This window comes from Bubalus bubalis, chromosome 13, assembly GCF_019923935.1.
Source record: "Bubalus bubalis isolate 160015118507 breed Murrah chromosome 13, NDDB_SH_1, whole genome shotgun sequence".
Lineage (NCBI taxonomy): Eukaryota > Metazoa > Chordata > Mammalia > Artiodactyla > Bovidae > Bubalus > Bubalus bubalis.
The window spans coordinates 6,522,264-6,544,964 of record NC_059169.1 but is presented as its reverse complement, the minus strand read 5'-3'; positions in this window follow the sequence as shown (position 1 = coordinate 6,544,964).

Genomic DNA, 22,701 nt, shown 5'->3' with positions numbered 1-22,701 from the left:
GATCAGTTATTTCTCCCTCCCTCCTTTCCTTCTTTCTTTCCTGTTGACCTTTCTTTTTCATTCATCCTAATTGATTTATGATATGTTTCCTTTCTCTACTGAAACTCCTAGAAAAGGACAGCTTTTCTATATTGTTCACAATTGTATCATCATCATCTATAATTGTGTTTGGTACATAAAAATAAGAATTTTAAAAAGCTGTTTGTACAAATGACTGAAAGAAAATTTATAGATAATCTTTCTGCATACAATGATATGCTAAATGCAGATCATAAAGACTAATATTACATATGACAATAAATGTGAAAACATAAAATATTCATTGTTTTTACTAGGTAAATCTATTTGGGTCAAGCAAAAAGTAATCTGAAAATATCACAAAAACCTATAAGCATAGGGATGTTCCTCAAATATTATTTATAATGCTGAGTTTTTAGAAAATATTGGTAAACAATTGTTAATTGTTAAACTACATCAGAATATCAACTTTGGTAAAGAATATTTTGCATTCATCAAAATTATACTTACAGATGAGTTAAAATAATGTAGAAAGGGGCCTGCTTTTCTGGTTATGTGAAGAAAACAGAGCATATGCATTTATTTACTGAATGACAGCAAATATTAGCAAAATTTTGCAAAGAGAAAGAGGTTTGATAGCATCAAAGAAAATGTAGATGGAAGATTTTTGTGTGTATGCATTTTTATCATTTTTTAAGAGACCACAGAATTTTTGAGTAATTTTCCATGTATTATATACATATACATATTAATTTTCAAGTCCAAAAGTTAAGTGAAAAAACTTATTTTAGAGATGGAATGGAATCAATGACCCTTCTAGTGATGTGTGTGTGTGCTCAGTCATGTCCAGTTCATGGACTGTAGCCTGCCAGACTCCTCTGTCCATGGGATTCTCCAAGCAAGAATGCTGGAGTGGGTTGCCATTTCTTATTCCAAGAGATCTTCCCAACCCAGAGATCGGATCCCCGTCTCCTGCATCTCTTATATTGGCAGGCGGATTCTTTACCACTAGGCTACCTGGGAATACAGTAAAAGAATAGTTCAAATTCAAGGTGAAGTTGGATTTTCCATTCATTGGAAGATAGTAGAATGAAGACCACTAAATTTGAACATAGCCTCTTAGTCACTTTGGATTGAAAAGTGAAAGGAAAATCATATCTATAAAGCTAAAACCCTAAAAATTTAGACCAGCAGTCTCCACACTGTAAGTGTTTTGCTTGTTTAGTTATATTTTCATTTAAAGCACAAATAGCAATTTGGTGTTTCAGATAAGAATTTTGAGGCCTTGAGAGTCCCTTGGACTGCAAGGAGATCCAACCAGTCCATTCTGAAGGAGATCAGCCCTGGGATTTCTTTGGAAGGAATGAGGCTAAAGCTGAAACTCCAGTACTTTGGCCACCTCATGCGAAGAGTTGATTCATTGGAAAAGACCCTGATGCTGGGAGGGATTGGGTGCAGGAGGAGAAGGGGACGACGGAGGATGAGATGGCTGGATGGCATTACTGACTCGATGGACGTGAGTCTCAGTTAACTCGGGGAGTTGGTGATGGACAGGGAGGCCTGGCGTGCTGCGATTCATGGGGTCGCAAAGAGTTGGACACGACTGAGCGACTGATCTGATCTGATTGCAATGTTTCCAAATTTAGCAGGTGTGAAGCAGAGAATTAATTCTACATATTAATTAAACCAAAGTCTAGGTTCTTGAGCATTATTGTCTAATATGCTTCGTCTTAATCCACATGTAACTGAGGAAAGGATTGGGTCAGGTTTGTATGAACAGAGGAGCAATGTCATCACTCTATTCCAACGTCTCAAAGGTCAGTAGGAGAGGCTGCTTTTACTAAAGCAGGATTTGAAAACTCACCTGCCATGACTTGGCACCAAGATCAGAGGGACTTCTCACTCCTCCAGAACAGGCAATGAACTTTCATTATTCACATGCTGCTTCTCATCAAACCCTGATAAGAATATAAGCTTTCATGTCCCTGTTGAAAGTAACCACAAAGAATCCATCTCCAACTACTTCTAGTTTGTTTTAACAATGACTTGGCTTTATCCGTGCCCTAAGTTCCCCTAAATCATTGTGGTTTTGCTGTAGTCCCTCGACAAGAATATATCGAGAAGAAAAATGGCAAGAGATGAGATTGGGAAAAAAAAAAAAAAAGATCAGAGGTTCATTCATAAAGAACTATAAATGCCCTTTCAAAGTAGTTCGTCTTAATCATGGAGAAATCAAGAGAAACCAGTGACTCACGGGCAGTGGGAGGTGAGAGAGGCAAACCCATGTTTCACCAGTCCTTCTGTGGCCACATTAAGAAACACAGGGTGGGTAGGAGGGGTCCAAAGGGAGAAGCCCAGGAGGAAGAAACACCTCAGTGTTCTAGCAACAGAATAAACCGTGAGCAGCTGCTTACACACTGTGTGTCACAGAATCCCTCTGCTTGAATCATCAATTTCATGACTTTCTTAGGGACTGTACCTACTTTCTTTTAAAGCCATCCCCATTTTTCTCTCATGTATATATATAAGACCAGAAGAAAGTCACTAGATAAATAACTAAATAAATTCTAAAGTTCTAGAATTTTGAACAAGTTCCCTGGCACTCCAGTTAAGACTCTATTCTCAGTGCAGGGCCATGGGTTCAATCCCTGGCCAGGGAACTAAGATACTGCACACTGTTCAGTGTGGCCTAAAGCATTAAAAAAATAAATAAATAAAATTCTAGAATTGTATACATTTTAGAATGCTTCTTTTTTAAGCAAAGAAGATGAAGGTATCTTAAGATATGCCAAATGGCTGGTTGCATTAGATACTAAGGTAATATCAAATGCATGATGGAATATAGATGCATATCTATTATCTATCTATCTATATTTACACTAGAGATTTTCAGATTTATCACAAATTGAATCACTGTGGTTTACTTTTCAAATACACATAAAGAATTTCAATTACCTGCGAAATTAAAGTTCTTACCTTTGTACTTAAAAACCATTATATGCCACTACCCCATAATACAAAACTCTCTATGAAAGCACACCAGCCTCCCTGAGTTTACTAAAAAAGCCACACTCACTCATTTTCCCCTTTTCCTATCTCTCCATATCTACACCTTTCAGTCTAATCCCTAACATCTAAAGCATTCTTAGTTCCAGTGTTTGATTTTATGTTTCTGGTACCTCGTATTCTGGCTCCCACGGAGAACTGCACCCCACATTCTGCACGTGTTGGAGTCATGGGAAGCTATCACAAAGCACTTGTATTGTGTTTCTTATTGTGCTTTGAAAGTCTGCAGTGAGGAAATTTCTGTCCCTGTATGGAAACTCAGGTTGATGGCTTTCCAACCCTTATTTGGCAAAAGTTCCTTTGATCGCTGTCAAAAACATTGACAAATACCTTAGGCTTCCCTGGTGACTCAGTGGTAAAGAAGCTGCCTTTCAATGCATTAGACAGGGGTTCGATCCCTGATCTGGAAAGATCCCACATGCTGCGCAGCCACTAAGCTCAAGTGCCACTACTGAGCCTGTGCTCTAGAGCCCACCTGCTCTGCAACAAAAGAAGCCACTGTCATGAGAGGCCTGGGCCCTGCAGCTGGAGAGGAGCCCCCACTCCCTGCGACTAGAGAAAAGTTCCCTGAGCTCTTCACTGCAACAAAGAAGCAGTGCAACCAAAATAAATGATAAATAAAATTTTATGAAAAAGTATCAAATTGCTGCTTAGAATGTTTGCTCCCATGAACTAGTCATTTTTTTAGATTTCTTTCCCTGTAGAAGATACTGCACTTCTCCCACTCCTGCTTTCTCTGGGCTGGCTCCCTGAAGTCTGGGGTAGAGCAAAGGACTGATGTGTGAAGGGTTGGGCAGCTCTATGCAAGATGCGTGGGAAGAAAGAATGGAGCATGATAAAAATATTGAAAGGACAACCCACTCCCTAGAATTCTGTTGCAAAAATCTAGCTATGAGTAAAGGTCGATGCCAGCAGCAGGGGGACAGCAGGAGATAGAATGTTAAAGCTGAAAGATATTCAATGGATCAAGGATTGCAACTCCTCATGTCATTGCTATAAGGTTATGATGTGGCCTGTCTATGGACCAGAGTAGTTAGTGTCAGGCTGGGGCTGCATCCAGTTATGCAGATTCCCAGCCATGCACTACTTCCCCATGGTTTTAATTAAAATGTATCCAATTGGAACTTCCCTGGTGGCTCAGTGGTAAAGAAGCTGCCTGCAGGAGATCCTGGGTCAATCCCTGGGTCAGGAAAATCCCTGGAGAAGGTCATGGCAACCCACTCCAGTATTCTTGCCTGGAGAATCCCATGGACAGAAGAGCCTGGTGGGCTACAGTCCATGGGGTCACAAAGGGTCAGACACGAATGAGCAACTAACACACACACACACACACACACAGTTGGAACTAGGGGTTCCCTGTTGGCTTAGTCAGTTAAGAATCTGCCTGCAATGCAGGAGACTGCCTACAATACAGGAGACCTGGGTTCCATCCCTGGGTTGCGACATTCCCTGGAGAAGCAAACAGTAACCCACTCTGACATTCTTGCCTGGAAAATCCCACGGACAACGGAGCCTAGCAGGCTATAGTCCAAAGGGTCACAAAGAGTCGGACAAGGCTGAGAGACTAAACCACCACCATTTGAGACAGCTCAGAACCAGTTTTCCTTCTAACATATTACTCTCCCAAGCATCATCAAAACGTGTTGATGCACAGTTATCAAACAAGAAATGCTAGAGGCCCATTTATCTAATAAAATGTGGTAATATAACATAGGTATGTTTATTTACCTATGGCAAATGGAAGGCATTTAGCTTCCAGTTCAGTTTCCTTTTTATTTAAGTGTCTATCCGGGAGTTGGTGATGGACAGGGAGGCCTGGCGTGCTGCGATTCACGGGGTCACAAAGGGTCAGATATGACTGAGCAACTGATCTGATCTGATGGGTTAACTAAAATAATATATTGCCACCATAAAAAAAAAAGAAAGTAAACCACAGTACCTGGATATAACCCTGGGAGGTAGTTCTGTTTTTTATTTTTTATTTTTCCTTTTTTTTTTTAAATTTTCCCAGCAGTCTGTTTCCACCCTCTGTGAAATTTTGGCAGTTGGAGTACAAAGTTCTGAAGAAGAAGGATGAGTGGGTATTTTGCTTTGAGCAGTGCTTTTGAAACGGGTATTTAAGGTTTTTGAGAAGTTATTTACAGAAATAGATTGGATAGAATAGCAACATACAACCCAGAAGTGGCAAGCGCACCGGCTTCCTTTCTCACTCTCAGTGGTGGGGAAACACTTAGGGTAATTGCTGGACCAGTGCTGAGCTCGGTGGGAGGCAAAAGATTGACTTCCACTCCACCCCACACTCTGCATGTTATATTTTGGTAATTATACCACATTTTTAATATTTCTTTGGAGTGCAATTTTTTTTTCTTGAAATAGTGCTTTTTAAGATTCCTAAAACTTAAAAAAGTTATAAATTCAGTGTATGTTGAGTCAGAATCTGAATGTAACAAAATTACTTACTCAACAAATAAGCTTAATGAACTTGAATGATTTTTATGTAAAAATGAATTCATTGCGTTGAGTAATTATATATTAGATATTTGTTGAATAAATGAATAAAGATTTACACATAATGCACCAAATAATTAAAAGAGATCTCTTGATTTTACAAGTAAAAAACATTTGTTCTTAGAAAAATATGGTTATACTTATAAAGGAAAAAATCTGTTTAAGATCCTATGCTTTTTCACTTCAACTACGGTTTAGTTTGCTTGATAGTATTGCACACCACTTCCACCATTCAAGGACAATATAAGAACTGATTTGAATCTCCTGTTTACATTCTGACACTGTTAATAATATCAAAATCACATCAGTGTGAGGTAACATGGGATTTTTGTAAGTTGTAGTTTAGAAGGCAAGGTTCTAATACCAAATACTTTGGTTCTAATACCAAAGCTATGGCAGCTGTAAGTTGTGGAACTATTGGAACTGGAAGCAATCCAACATCTGGAATTGGAACAGAAAGTTGGAATGGTTTGCCAGTGGTGTTTCATTCAAAATGTTTGAATGTAGAGACAAGGACACACATTATCATACATATTATTTTAGTCCAGCTGGGATCAGAGGCTCGCAATGTACAACTCCTTTGGCAGAAGTGCGTTTAGTTCATAAATTCCTTCTACATTCACTCATATCACGGATAACAGTGCACCTCCCAGTGTGGGATATGCTACAGCTCTCTTAATTGCAGCAGCCTGGAACAATCACCCATCCTTTCTCCAAGACCCCTAACTGGAAAGGCTATAGCATTTTTACCAAATATGTTAGAGAGACAGCTCTTAGAAGACCCTGTACCCATTGAGAGCAACTGAGAAAGCTGGATATAAAGCAAACAAACAAAATAAAATGGAAAAGATTAGCCAGCTACTGATGAAATTAGGTGGGCTTCCCACATCCTGTGCAAGTGGAAAAGAATACTCCTGCCAATGCAGGAGATGCAAGAGATGTAGGTTTGATCCCTGGGTAGGGAAGATTCTCTGCATCAGGAAATGGCAACCTACTTCAGTACTCTTGCCTGGGAAATTCCATGGAAAGAGAAGCCTGGCAAGTAATGGTCTTCAATATTTTTGCCTGGAAAATTCCAGGAACAGGGAGGCTGATGGGCTACAGTCCATGGGGTCATAAAGAGTTAGACATGACTGAACACAAGCACAATTAAATCAAGGATGAGATCTTGGTGGGGGAGGGTATGGTTTCAAAGAAGTTGGACCTTCTTTAACCTGATTTCTCCTAAGGTAACATATAATTTTTTGGCAAAAAATGAGAAATGTAGATGAGAAACCTTCAGGCAAAGATGAGAAACCTTCAGGCAAAGGGTTGTGTTCAAGTTCAGAGAACACAACAGAGCTTCTGATAATCTAAGATTGATGGAGCAACAAAAATTGTAGCATGGGGGAATCAAGATAGCTAGGAATTAAGAGGCTGATATCTTGGTGAATAATGGTGGTTTAGCCTGGAGAATCCCAGGGATGGGGGAGCCTGATGGGCTGCCATCTATGGGGTCGCACAGAGGCGGACACGACTGAAGTGACTTAGCAGCAGCAGCAGCAGTCGATAATTATGTCTGACTCTTGTGATCCTGTGGACTGCAGGTCTCCAGGCTCCGCTCTCCATAGGATTTTCCAAGAAAGAATGCTGGAATGAGTTGCCACTTCCTTCTCCAGGGGATCTTCCTGACCCAGGGATCAAACCCAGTCTCCTGCACTACAGGAAGATTCTTTACCAACTGAGCTACCAAGGAAGCCCCAGGTAAGTAAGGAGTAAGTAAGATGCTCAAAATTCTCCAAGCCAGGCTTCAGCAATATGTGAACCCTGAACTTCCTGATGTTCAAGCTGGTTTTAGAAAAGGCAGAGGAACCAGAGATCAAATTGCCAACATCCGCTGGATCATAGAAAAAGCAAGAGAGTTCCAGAAAAACATCTATTTCTGCTTTATTGACTATGCCAAAGCCTTTGGAAACCCTGTGGAAAATTCTGAAAGAGATGGAAATACCAGACCACCTGATGTGCCTCTTGAGAAATTTGTATGCAGGTCAGGAAGCAACAGTTAGAACTGGACATGGAACAACAGACTGGTTCCAAATAGGAAAAGGAGTACGTCAAGGCTGTATATTGTCACCCTGTTTATTTAACTTATATGCAGAGTACATCATGAGAAACACTGGACTGGAAGAAACACAAGCTGGAATCAAGATTGCTGGAAAAAATTTCAATAACCTCAGATATGCAGATGATACCACCCTTATGACAGAAAGTGAAGAGGAACTCAAAAGCTTCTTGATGAAAGTGAAAGTGGAGAGTGAAAAAGTTGGCTTAAAGCTCAACATTCAGAAAACAAAGATCATGGCATCCAGTCCCATCACCTCATGGGAAATAGATGGGGAAACAGTGTCAGACTTTATTTTTCTGGGCTCCAAAATCACTACAGATGGTGACTGCAGCCATGAAATTAAAAGACACTTACTCCTTGGAAGAAAAGTTATGACCAACCTAGATAGCATATTCAAAAGCAGAGACATTACTTTGCCAACAAAGGTTCGTCTAGTCAAGGCTATGGTTTTTCCTGTGGTCATGTATGGATGTGAGAGTTGGACTGTGAAGAAGGCTGAATGCCGAAGAATGGATGCTTTTGAACTGTGGTGTTGGAGAAGACTCTTGAGAGTCCCTTGGACTGCAAGGAGATCCAACCTGTCCATTCTGAAGGAGATCAGCCCTGGGATTTCTTTGGAAGGAATGATGCTAAAGCTGAAACTCCAGTACTTTGGCCACCTCATGCGAAGAGTTGACTCATTGGAAAAGAGTCTGATGCTGGGAGGGATTGGTGGCAGGAGGAGAAGGGGATGACAGAGGATGAGATGACTGGATGGCATCACTGACTTGATGGACGTGATTCCTGGTGAACTCCAGGAGTTGGTGATGGACAGGGAGGCCTGGCATGCTGTGATTCATGGGGTCGCAAAGAGTCGGACACGACTGAGCGCCTGAACTGAACTGAACTGAAGGAGGTATACAAAAGTAAGTTTTAGATTCTGCATGTTCCTGCACTAGGTGTTTATTAAATTGTTAAGCTCAATTGGGCAAGAAGCTAAGTGTTTTTGTTTTGCTTAGTTTTGTTGGCCATGCTGCCATAGCATGTGGGATCTTAGTTTCCCAACCAGGGACGGAACCATGTCTCCTGCAGGGGAAGAGCAAAGTCTTAACCACTGGACCACCTAGGATGTCCTGGAGCCAAAAAAGGAAAGCAAAACACAAATTAAAATGACCCAGCAGTCGGTAAAACAGATTACCAGTAACAACTAAAGGTGGTAGAGGTGACTTGGTTTAGCACTTCTACTGTTAGTCATGTCCAGCAGAAGGGTTAACACATGTATAGACGGGTGGAGATACTAGCATCAGAAGTTACTATTAATGATGCTCATGGCAGCAACGTTCATAATTACTAAATCTGAACACTGCAAATGTCTATGAGTCAGATATGAGTTAAGTCACTGAGCACCCATGCATGCAAGTGTCCATGAACTAAGAAAAATGGATAAAAGAATTATGTGATATATATTTACAATGTAACGATTACAGTGAATGAACAATGAAATGAAGGCATCTCAGAGGTTGACTCAAAAAATATATTTTACACTGTAGGTTCAAAACTAATAATTTAGAGTGTTAGATGTAAATATAGTGATAATTTCTGGAGCCAAAATTGCAGGTTGGAAAGGATAAGACATGGTCTGATGATCATCTTCTCTTCCTTGGCCTGGGTTATAGTTATAGGAAGATATTTTGTTCACTTTTACACTTACTATTTGTAAACTTTACTGTTTTTAGGTTTTACTTCAGTAAAACTTTTATTAAAAACGTATTGGTGAAAATTTCTCTTGAACGACAGAGACAGATGATACAAAACAGTCACTCCTAACATATATCTCTGAGGTGTATATGCTTGCGTTCTGCTACCAGCTTCTCATCTCTTATTGTTCAGTCTTTAGCCTAGGTTTCCTGTGATCACTCCTTTAGAGTTGGCAAAATACAGAAGCTATTTGGTGAACCTACTTAGCTTGCAGTGTAACCTAGGAGAAACAAATTGCAGGGATGAAGAGTAATGGTGACATGTTAGGTGCACTCCAGAGCAGCATGATAAACACAGCACCAGAGAGGGGATGGGGAAACTGCTGGATTGGGAACAGTATTGCTGTGGAAATGGAGCTTGAGATAAAAGCAACATTTATTAAAGGAGGATCTCTGCACGTAGAGACTGAAATACCCCAATAGTTAACAGGAGTAACAGAGCAGTATCCTTGGTGGCTCAATCAGTAAAGAAACTACCTGCAGTGCAGGAGACCTGGCTTCAATCCCTGGGTCAGGAACATCCCTTGGAGAAGGGAATGGCAACCCACTCCAGTATTCCTGCCTGGAGAATCCCATGGACAGAGGATCCTGGTGGGCTACAATCCAGGGGTTTGCAAACATCTAGAAACTACTGAGCAACTAACATGCACAACAGAGGAGCAGCATCGTTGAGACACTGAAAATCCAGGAACCAGAGGACCTTGAGATTAGGACAAAAGTTTGCAATGACCAATGCTGTATATATTGTGTGTCCAGGTAGAAATGCGAACATCTCTTTGGATATCAATATTGATGAGAGAATTACCAAGTGATTGATGTTAGAATGTAACCAAATGACCACCACTAAACCAGATATTTCACCAACATTCTTGCCATTATATAGGACCCTAACATCTGGATGAAGTTACAGGGAGAAAAATAAGAAACAGGAAACCCTGATATAGAAAATCTGAGATTGACTGAACTTCATTTGATTGATTAAGATGATGTTTTCTACTCATTGGTGCAATGGAGCTGCCAACAGAGAAATAATCTTGAGATAAAAAACCACAGAGGTGTTACCTGGTGGCTCAGTGGTAAAGAATCAGCCTTCCAATTCAGGAGATGCAACTTTGATCCCTGGGTTGGGAAGATCCCCTGGAGAAGGCAATGGCAACTCACTCCAGTATTCTTCCCTGGAGAATCCCATGGACAGAGGAGTCTGGTGGGCTACAGTTCATGGGGTCACAAAAGAGTTGGGCATGACTCAGTGACTAACAACAACAGATCAATGTCTTATACTCTGAATCATATAGAATTTCATACGAAGGAAGAATATGTTCCAGAATGGTAGACAAGTCTAGGTGTGTGAAAAGCAAGGAGTAGAATATGTGGACTTAGGAATTTAAAAAAGAGGCTAGAAATGTATATGATGACAATTAAGAAAAGATTATTTTAAGATTTAGGTATGCAAAGCAAATCTCCTCCCTAATGTTCTTCCCAGGGCACACACTGGCTGAAGTTCAATGAACAACAACAACAAAACAGTGTTCACCAAGCTGAGAAAGACCAATAAGTAAAGATGTATCTCAGACATTTTATGTTTAGTCTAATTGGGAAGAATATGTATAGATACATATCACCATAATGCATAGTAGTAGGTAAGTGATACATGAGTTATACCGCACAGGCATTGAAAACAATCAGCAAGTCATGGAAGGCTTCAAAAATTAGGTCATTTTCCTGTGAACTCAGCTTTGTATTTCTACTTGATGAATATATGACATTTTAATGAAGAGGCTGAAAGTTGCTTTTGCATATATAATAAGTTACAGATGCAGACAAATAGTCACGGATGCATCATAGCATGTTCAGAAAGCCACTTGGGATAACTTATCTATATGCTATTGGTAACAAGAAGTCAGCTAAAACTCAGCCAGGCAGTCAATAAGTATTTATTGAGGAGCTACTATGTATACTTAGAAGGAAAATGGCAAGATGACTTTTTGAAATTAATTTAGCAGCTGTATTTGTGAATTCAAGAAGGACTAGACTAAAGATATTACAACATTCTGGCAAAGTGATAGAGTCTAGAATACAGTGAGGATGATTGTCATGGGAAAAAAGTAAAAGATGGAAAAGACCTTACGAAGAGAAAATGAGTCCTGGTGGTTGCTTGAGTATGAGAGAAATAGAGATGAAACCATAAATACTGAACAGTGATGACCAAGATGACTAGACATTATCAACAGAAACTGAGAACCCATGAAAGGAAGTAGATGGTTAGCAGAGAATTCAGTATCGCTTTGAGAAATTTGAGCATGGATCTCTAAAGAAGAACTAAAATATGGAAGAATGACATTGATATGGATCATCTAGCAATAAGTAGAGGGGAAACCGTGCTAATATAGAAAGATAGAAGGCTGTAGAAATAAACCTGTAGAATGTTTTTATTTAGGGAGCTTCGGGTCCTAGCTCCGAGTACCAACTGGATAAGTAGACGGAAGACAAGCTAGGGTCCTGAATATCACACAAGGGCCACAGCGGTATGAAAAGCAGGTGTTGCTATTATGAGTTCTCAATGTCAAGGAGAATTGAAACTTGGAAAAAAACCTGAATTTAATACATTTGGTTTTATTTATTTTCTTCTAACATGTGAAAAGCATTAAAAGAAAATTGTGTGGAGAAGAAATAGTGATTTTGCACATTTTTGGTGCATATTTTCTCTTGTGATCTGACTAAAAGGAAGAGGCAGAGAACTGTTGTTTTTCTGAATTAACAGAAATTTTACTGTGAGAAAGCTTAAAAACTCTTTCATATGTAATAGCTGTTTTTCATAAAAGAAAGGAATTGATTTGCTCATAAGTAGTGTTCATTGTTTTACACTCTAAGACACAAGCATACAGCAAGAGAACAATTATTCTATACTTTATATAAGTACTTTAAACTTTACAACGAGCAGTGCTGGCTGAACTCACCGAAAAGGCTAGAAATCCAACTGTGCTTTGCTTCTTTGCAAATTTCATTATGGGTGAAGTTAAATCGTTCTTTGTACAAAGAACAATCTTGATTATTCCCTTTGGGGAGGTCATCCAGAAGAGAAAGATGCAAAGAAGCAAAGGAATTTTGATAATGTACAACTTCAACAAGAAAGAGGCAGTGCCCTAGATTTCATAGGAATGTAGTACAAAACCATGATCATCAAAGAATTATTGTCGGTTGAAATACCTTACAGGAGGAGGATAACATTCAAAAGCAAATCCATGCACATAAGGAATTTCATTAAATGAGAAATAAAATTTTTCATAGCATGAAGGGACTGATGGATGGATTCTTAAAATGGAGCTGGGAACACTGGTTCTTCTTAAGGAAAAAGTAAGGGTATGTTACTTTGTTAATCTCACACTTTGTGAATTTCAGCTAAATGATATCTATTTTATATCTATCTATCCATCTGAGATTTACTTTTCAAATATCAGGTTAAAATGTGTAAGCATTATACAAAACCTATAGGACATAAATGAAAATGTTAAACTAGAAATAATTATTAATTTAAGAAAAACTGTGCCACAAAACACAGTATAAACTTAGCTTAAGAGAAATTCCTGTTCAGGAAAAGTGTTCACAACACAAATAACAAATAGTTTGCACATAGCATATATTAAAAAACAGAATCATTGAGAAAAAATGCATACAAGCAAATAGAATATAGACAAAATATATGAATACTTAATTCACAAAAAAATCATGAAAACGGCTTCTAAATATCTGAAAATGTATTAAACAAAGTTAGCACAGGTCTTATTCAGATTGGCAAAAATTTATATCATCATGCTGTAAGATGTTATTGAGAATGTAAGAATTGTGATGTTCTCATCTGCAACAGAAATGAATATTATTTACCAGTGATTCTTGGAAAAAACAGTGAGTAATATCTGTTTTTTTTTTTTAATGCATATACATGGTGATCTGGCAATTCTATTTTAAAAAATCTATCCCACAAAGATATTCATATGAGTGAAAAGTTAATTGTATGAGAATCTTTTATGATAGTATCCTAAAAAATAATAGAATAATATATACAAACACCAAGAATTTAGAGGAGCATATAGTTCCAATTAATAAGATCAAAGGTACACTTCTAAAGAACAATAGCAAAAAATTGTGTAACAGTTTAGAATAATGTTGAGTATTAAGAAGAATAGTACTAGGGGAGAGAGTGGGTGGTATTAGAGGAGGTTGGGATTTTAGACCACGTGGCCAGGAACAACCGGCTTTAGAAGTGATCAGGTCAAATGATTGGAAGTGCTGTATGGATAAATAAAAGAAAGTGCATTGGGAGCGTATAAGGGAAGACATTAAATTTAACTAAGACAATAGTGAGATACTGGGGCAAATACCAGCAAGAGTTGATCTGCAAGCCATGTGGATGTTGGAGGGACTGACCACTCAGGTGAGGGAAGGGCAAGTTCAAAGGCCCTGATCAGTTTAGGGGGAGCGAGGGCTCAGTGTGGCCCCCTCTGTGAGAACAAGGGGCGGAGCTGTTAGGAGAGCCAGAGGGATGGGAACTGGACCAGACAACAGGGAGAATTTCCTGGGTCACACCCGAAGCTGATGGAGAATTTCTAAATTGTTGCTTAGTCGCTCAGTTGTGTCTGATTCTTTTGTGACCCCATGGACTGTAGCCCGCCAGGCTCCTCTGTCCATTGGGTCCCCCAGGCAAGAATACTGGAGTGGACTGCCATTTCCTTCTCCAGGGGATCTTCCCAACCCAGGGATCGAACCCATGTCTCTGGCATTGGCAGGCAGATTCTTTACTGCTGATTTGACTTTTATTCCTGTGTTGAAATAAAGCTTTAGTGAAGCAAGAGGCTCCTGTACTAATCAAGATAAGAAATGAAAGTGACCAGGGTTAGGGTGAGAGAAGTGATCAGATTCTGGACATCACCAGGGAGGCAAAGCCAAGAGAGTATTTTGATGGCTGGGCAGTGGAAGTGAAATCAAGAAGTCAGCTAGCAGTTGACGTATGAAAAAAAAGGAATCACCATTTACTGAGAGAGAAGGGTTTAAGGACAGAGCAAGGCATGGTTTACAGACCATGTTTTTCCTGCCAAAGCAGTGAAAATGCAAGCTGCTCAGTCGAGTCCGACTCTTTGACACCCCACAGCCTATACTGTCCATGGAATTCTCCAGGCCAGAACACTGGAGTGGGTAGCCTTTCCCTTCTCCAGCGGATCTTCCCAACCCAGGGATCGAACTGGGGTCTCCTGCATTGCAGGCTGGTTGTTTACCAACTGATCTATCAGGGAAGTCCACCAAAGCAGTGAGTGATGAATAAAGTATAGGTCCCATTCTCTCTAAATCATGCATTTTGCTCCTGATTATTTTTCCTGGACTGCCTTAGATATATGTATATGTGTGTGTGTGTGTGTATATATATATATATATATATATATATATATATATATATATATATATATATATATATTTCACCCCCACCCCATGGTAATGCAGTATGCACTTAGTCTATATGCAGCCAAAATTTTGGCCTGCATCCAAGCAAAGAATGTTTGTAATTCACAAACAGGCATAGATACTTGAGTGGTGTCCTTGAGTGAAGGTTTACAGAGGAAAATCAGGAGCTTAGCTTTGACACAGGAAATTTGAGCTATCGATTAGATATGTATGTTGAGCTGTCCACTAGGCCCTGGGATTCATTCCCATGGAGAGGAGAGATTAATAATATAAATTATATAAATGTAGAGCTTCTCAGAATAAAGTCTTAGGATGGTATGAGATTACCAAGAGACTGAAATATGATCATGGTTAATCTCTGTGACTCTCACACTTTAGAATTTAGGAAATGAGGAAAGAACAAAGGATATTGAGAAAAAAGGGTCACTGAGCATATAAACTCACATGGAGAAATTCTACAAGAGAACATGGGCTCTCATTTAAGTGGTATTTAAAAGTGTTAATCTTAAAATAAATCAAGTGAGCTGTATGTATTTTTACCTTTGGCAAAATCACTTTATGAGACTTACCTTGAGAACCAGGTCATGTGAAACTTATGTGTATATTACCTGCATTTTTATATATTTATAAGACACATGCCTCATGTTTTTAATATAGAATCAGAATAAAAATATTAGGACACATATTAATATTTTCAACTTTGTAATACGAATGAGCATCAGGTTCCTTTTGATCAGATTATATGCTTACGTATATGTGCGTGTACATACATAGAGATACACATTTGCTTTGAAACAATAGGTGTGCCATTCTAATCTTGACAATCTATACAACATATTGAACTAAACTTAGTGATGCTTTGTGATCCAAAGTAAGCATGGAGATTTGATGTAAAAATACATAACCAGAAATTTCTGCACAAAATGCTGTGCTAAACAGATCTTTTCATTTCTCTAAAGAACCAGAGTCAACATTATGTACAAAACACAGGAGAAATCATTCCATTGAGAGTGACTTTGAAACCTAAATAATTTTTGAGGAAAATCACACACACACACACACACACAAAAACATGGAAATTAGTCCTGTCCATAGTTATCTCCCCAGAAGAAAAGGTTTATTCAAACTGATTCTAGTAAATATTAATTTATCATCATTGCTGCACACTTTTGAAACCTCCCTCCCAATAACTACATGAAGAATGTTTTATACACATAAATATATATTAAGGGAGTGTTTATTTTTCCTGATAGAATGGTTATAAATCTCCTATCTATACTTATGGAAAGTAGTTTATCCATAAATCATGGCTACTAAGACCCAAGATATATTAAGTAAGAAAAAATGGAGTTCTATCACTTACAGAAAATACAGAAGGAAGGATATTTTCTGTTTAAAATATGCATTGATGTAGGAAGTACATATTGCGGGTGGGTGTTTTTATTTTAGTAACTATAGAGACCTAAATTAAACTTTTATTTATCCTTTAATTACGTATTTTTAGAAAACATGTATTTCATGTCACCTTGATTCATCAGCTTAGAAGATGTAAATGTCAAAAATGTCACCTGCTGCCAATGGTATTTGGGCTTCTCTGGTGATTCAGTGGTAAAGAGGAGATCCATGTTCAGTCCCTGGGTGGAGAAGTTACCCTGGAGAAGGAAACAGCAACCCACTCCAGTATTTTTGCTTGGGAAATCCCACGGGCAGAAGAGCTTGGTAGACTATAGTCCATGGAGTGGCAAAGAACTGGACATGACTTAGAGGCTAAAACAGCAGCACCACCCAAGGTCTTTACAAAGACCCTGTTTACAATAGAAACAAGATTACTAACTTAATGTATCAGTTTCTGACCACAAACTCTTTGAGGAACAGCTTAAGGGCTTCCCAGGGGGCGCTAGTGGTATAGAACCCTCCTGCCAATGCAGGAGATGCGGTTGGATCCCTGGGTTGCGAAGATCCCCTGGAGGAGGGCGTGGCAACTCACCCCAGTATTCTTGCCTGGAGAATCCCATGGACAGAGGAGACTGGTGGGTACAGTTCATAGGGTCACAAAGAGTTGAACAGACACAGCTGAAGTGATTTAGCACTTAGTGCAAGGTGATAAAACAGGGTTTCAAATATCTTAAGGGATTCTCTGAAATGTCCAACCCTTGACGCAGGTGTTACAACCAGGTCCCTTGGCTCCAGGTAGAATTATTACCATTATATTATATGTCTTGTGATAATTCACCAAAGCATTGCTGGGGTATATATTTTAATCACAGACTTAAAACTTGTAGCTGGCTTTGAGTGGCATTTGTCTAATTTCTAAAGTCAATCTTATTCCCCCTCCCCCCTCACAAATTAAGACTTCTTCCCAATGATGCTATTTTAAAATCTGGGAAAAAAAAACAAAAAACAAACAAAAAACCTGAAAACAGTTAAGTAGGAAGAGACTTGGAGTTATTTGGACAAATAGAAGCAGGGCAGAATAAAATATTGACTTTTGAGTCTGAAATATGGCGAGGACCACAAACTTGTGACTGTGTGTATTATTATACATTTGCTAAAAAAAAAAACAAAACACTAAAAATGTGCAGTTGCCTTTTGTAATGGCCCATGTTTATTGTGCAGTTCCCTACACTTTCCAGAATAAAGCATTACACTAAATGATGCTCGAGTGACCCTGTAGACTTAATTTATCTACATTAGTGACTAACTTACAACCAGGAAGTGATTTAGAATTTGACAAGAGTAAAGACCGGGAGGCACTCTATATATCAAGCCGCTAAAGCACTAAATAATGCAATTTCCCATTCTTTGAGAAGCTATGTAGCCACTACTGTTTTTGATCATATAAGCAATATGAAAATCCCCAAACTGTAATAAGTATATATTAATTTCCTAGATTAACACTACAAAGATAAAATCATAATTAGCATTTTAGTGTGCTTGTCTTTTAGAATCTTGTTGTTTGAATGGTTCCCAGTTCACATCAAAGTCCCTTTATCCTCATACATTGCTCATTTCCTTTGTTTCTCTTCGTATATTTGTTTCTGTTTACCAGTCATGTTATCTGGAAATAACAATGTTTAAATGTCCAATTGCTCCAACTGTTTTCTTAGTGAAACCCTATTTGGGGCTCTTCATGAGTCACTTATATTCACACAGTTAAACTATTGGACAAATCCACATGCAAAGTTATGCTAAGAGGCTAAATAATGAAGGATTTTTTTTTTTTAGTAATTAATGAAAGACATTTGAAATGATGCAGTATTGATAAATACAGTCACTTAGTTATTTTTTCTTTGAAAACGATGTTTAAGGAAAAGGAAAAGAAAATGTTTGTTTCATAGATCATTTTTAATATCTAAAATATTACTTTCAAATAATCCTTTGTTATACTTTAAATAAACAACATATGAGATACTGTCACATGGACTTCTTTATGAAGGTGCTTTTTATTTGCAAATCAAGTTTATTAAGTGTCATGTGATTGTTATGGCAAGGTTATTTTTTGTTCTTTAAAACATAATTAAAAGCCCCAGTAAGTTGTTGGCACATAAGTTAAATTCATTTTAGATTGCCAGACAATCTAAGGTCCTTGCACATCTCCTCATGCATTCTCTTATATTTCTTATATCTAACTAAGAATTTAGTCACACAAAAGACAGTAAAATTAAAGACATTTCACTTTAAATGATAAAGATAATTATAAATTAAACATAAGTTATAAGTTAATGAATAAGTTCCAAGTTAAAATATATTTAAAAAATAGATCTTTACATTTGTAAATGTACAATTAATAGTCCTGAAGAAAAAATAAATATTGCAAATATTTCCCATATTTAATGTAGTTATAGCTATAACTGCACAGGATCATTTTGTGTTTATTGGGTTAAAAGATGGTGTATAGTGATAATTAAAGAGTACTTATGAAGCCTGAATAATTGAACATCCAGCTGTTGTGTTTGGCTTTTGATATGGGTGGAGGGAAAGGGGAGATGGTGTAGTTGCAAAATTACAAAGGAGCATTTACAGATGGCGGAAACCCAGCCTCCGCCCTTTGGGCATTTCTAGGACATCTGGCGAGCCATATGAATCTAGACAAGATTAAGGGGAAGATGTGAGATGCTCGAACACCAATGCCTTCTGGTGCAGCCAGACTTCTAAACATTGGCTAGAATTTAGACAAGGGTGCTCTTCTTTACTTGGCAGGAGAAGATCATTTATGACAAACTAGGGGATCTCTGAGGGCAAGGACTGGTCTTATTTCATATTTTATCATAAGCACTGAGAGCTACAATTATAATGGGACATTGTGGTCATTTATCTTGGCCCATTAAATTTATTTTGAATGACCAGCGTGGTGCCCGACACATAAAAAATGTTCAAATATTTCATTTAAATGATTAGATCATTTTAATATAGAAACTGACTGATCTGATCTGATCATATCTAAAGGTGATTCTGATACAACTGATTTATGATTTCATACAAATGTTGATGCTAAGAATGGTTTTCTATACTCATTTGTTTATCCAAGAAAGAGGCAAAAAGTGAGAGGGCCCTGAGTATCCTGGAAGAATCGATGTGTAGGACAGAAGACTCCAGGCGAAAGAAAAATGATGGCAATGATGAAGGGAGATTTTGCTTTCTTCATTCTTTACATTGTGTGTGTTAGTGGCTCAGTCGTGTCTGACTCTTTGAGACCCCATGGACCGTAGCCCACCAGGCTCCTCTGTCCATGGAATTCTCCAGGCAAGAATAATGGAGTGGGTGGCCACTTCCTTCTCCAGGGTATCTTCTCAACCCAGGGATGGGACTCACATCTCCTATGGCTCCTACATTAGCAGGTGTATTCTTCACCACTGTGCCACCTGGGAAGCCCATTCTTTACATTAGGGTTGCCAAATTCCTTGGGGAGGAGCTGTATCAGAAAGTAACTTTAAGTCCAGGGAAGTTGAATATCCTCCTGTTTTCTGAGCTCATCTTCCTTTAGGTGTTATCCCATATGCAGTTATCCCATCCTTAAGGGGTGAGCAGACAGTGGACAGAGCACAGCATTTGTGGCGAGGAGAATTTTAAGCCAATATTTCCACATATTGCCTCTAAAACCACCAGCATTTTTGTCTGCCAACCGTTGTGACCCTGTAGGTTCTTTAGTTCTCTCAGCCTTAGTTATTGTTATTGTTTTTTATCGGCTTGTTTATTGTTATTATAATGAAATGCGTCTCATAGTGATCCTTTGAGGATTGCATATTTTAAAGCACTTTTGCAATGTAAAAGGTAAAACAAGCTTTAGAAATGGTTTTAACTTCAAAGTGAAACTGGAGCTTTAAAAAGGAGACCATTAAGTCTGTTTTGCTAGTTGGACATGCAAACTTGCTCTTAGAGTCCCTTATCATAGGATTTGTATTTGTAGAAATTCTGTCCTGAAAACATCCCTTAATTCATCTCTGAGCATAGGATGAGTATCCTTCTCATTGTGATAGGAAGGAGGCAGAGACTCTATCAGAGGCAAAAAGAGAAAGACAAAATGAAACCTTAAAATTATGATGGCCAAATTAAAGATGATGGTGTGGTACTTTATAATGATTACTTAGATAAGTATGCATCCGTACTGGGTCACTAAAGTCATGTTTGACTCTTTGCAACCTCATGGCCTGTAGCCCACCAGGCTCCTCTGTCCATGGAATTCTCCAGGCAAGAATACTGGAGTGGATTGCCACATCCTTCTCCAGGGAATCTTCCCAACGAGTCTCTTGCATTGCAGCCAGATTCTTTACCACCATCTGGGAAGCCCTAGATTAAGCATGTGTGTGTGTGTGTATGCTTAGTTGCTTCAACTGTGCTTGATTCTTTGTGAACCCCCGGACTGTAGCCCACCAGGCTCCTCTGTTCATGGAATTCTGTAAGCAAGATTACTGGAGTGGGTTGCCGTTTCCTTCTCCAGGGGATCTTCCCAACCCAAGGATCAAACTAGCATCTCCTGCATTGGCAGGCAGATTCTTCACCACTAGTACCACCTGGGAAGCCCTAGATTAAGTTCAGTTCAGTACCTCAGTCATGTTTGAGTCTTTGTGACCCCATGGACTGCGGACTGCAGCACACCAGGCTTCCCTATCCATCACCAACTCCTGGAGCCTGCTCAAACTTATGTCCATGGAGTTGGTGATGCCATCCAACCATCTCATCCTCTGCCGCCCCCTTCTCCTCCTGCCTCAAATCTTTCCCAGCATCAAGGTCTTTTCCAATGAGTCAGTTCTTCGCATCAGGTGGCCAAATGGTTGAAGTTTCAGCTTCAACATCAGTCCCTCCAATGAACACCCAGGACTGACCTCCTTTAGGATGGACTGGTTGGATCTCCTTGCAGTCCAAGGGACTCTCAAGAGTCTTCTCCAACACCACAGTTCAAAAGCATCAATTCTTCGGCGCTCAGCTTTCTTCACAGTCCAACTCTCACATCCATACATGACCACAGGAAAAACCATAGCTTTGACAAGGTGGTCCTTTGTCAGCAAAGTAATGTCTCTGCTTTTTAATATGCTGTCTAGTTTGGTCATAGTTTTTCTTCCAAGGACCAAGCATCTTTTAAATTAATGGCTGCAGTCACCATCTGCAGTGATTTTGGAGCCCCCAAAATAAAGTCTTCCACTGTTTCCATTGTTTCCCCATCTATTTGCCAGGAAGTGATGGGACCGGATGCCACAAACTTAGTTTTCTGAATGTTGAGTTTTAAATCAACCTTTTCACTTTCCTGCTTCACTTTCATCAAGTGGCTCTTTAGTTCTTCTCTGCTTTCTGCCATAAGGGTGATATCATCTGTATATCTGAGGTTATTGATATTTCTCCCAGAAATCTTGATTCCAGCCTGTGCTTCATCCAGCCTGGTGTTTCACATGATTAAACACATGTCCCATCTATTAGATTCTTACTATCTGCCAGGCTCTATAAGTAGTGTCTTGAGTGCATTATTTGGGTTAATACTGACAAACCCTGTGAAGTAGGTATCCTTGCTTCCATTTCTTTCACATGAGGAAAACAAGTTTTAGTGAGGTTAAAAGTCATGCATTTAGTTAGTAAACATGTCAATATCACTAACATGCACCATCATTCACTCAGCTGTTTCAGCCAAAAGATGTGGAGCCAACCATGACTCCTATTTTCTTTTTTTAATAAGCAAAATGGAATCCAAGCCTTATAAATTCTATGCTCAAAGTTTATCCCAAATCAACTCCTGGCTCATCACTCCCCAAGTTCACACTCAGGTCCCAACCATCATCATCTCTAGCATGGATCAGAAGAACCTTCCAAATCTTCCCATTAGTTATATATAAGTATCCTCATTCCTACAATGCATCCACAGGGGTCTTTTACAATAAACCAGACCGAGTTTTTACCTTACTTGAACACTCGCATGGCTTTATACTACCCTAAGAATAAAACATGCATGTGTGCCAAGTCTCTTCAGTCATGTCTGACTCTGTGTGCTCCCATGGACCTGCCAGGCTCCTCTCTCCATGGGATTCTCCAGACAAGAATAGTGGAGTGGGTTGCCATATTTTCCTCCAAGGGATCTTCCCAAACCAGAGATTGAACCTGTTTCTCCTACTGTCTCCCACATTGGCAGTCAGGTTCTTTCTCACTAGAGCCACCTGGGAAGCCCAAGCATAAAGCACCAACCCTTATTCTAACCTTCCTGTTGTTGTTCAGTTGCTAAGTCGTGTCCAGCTCTTGTGACCCCATGGACTGCAGCACACCAGGCTTCCTTGTCCTTCACTGTCTCCCGGAGTTTGCTCAAACTCGTGTCTTTGAGTTGAGTTGAGTTGC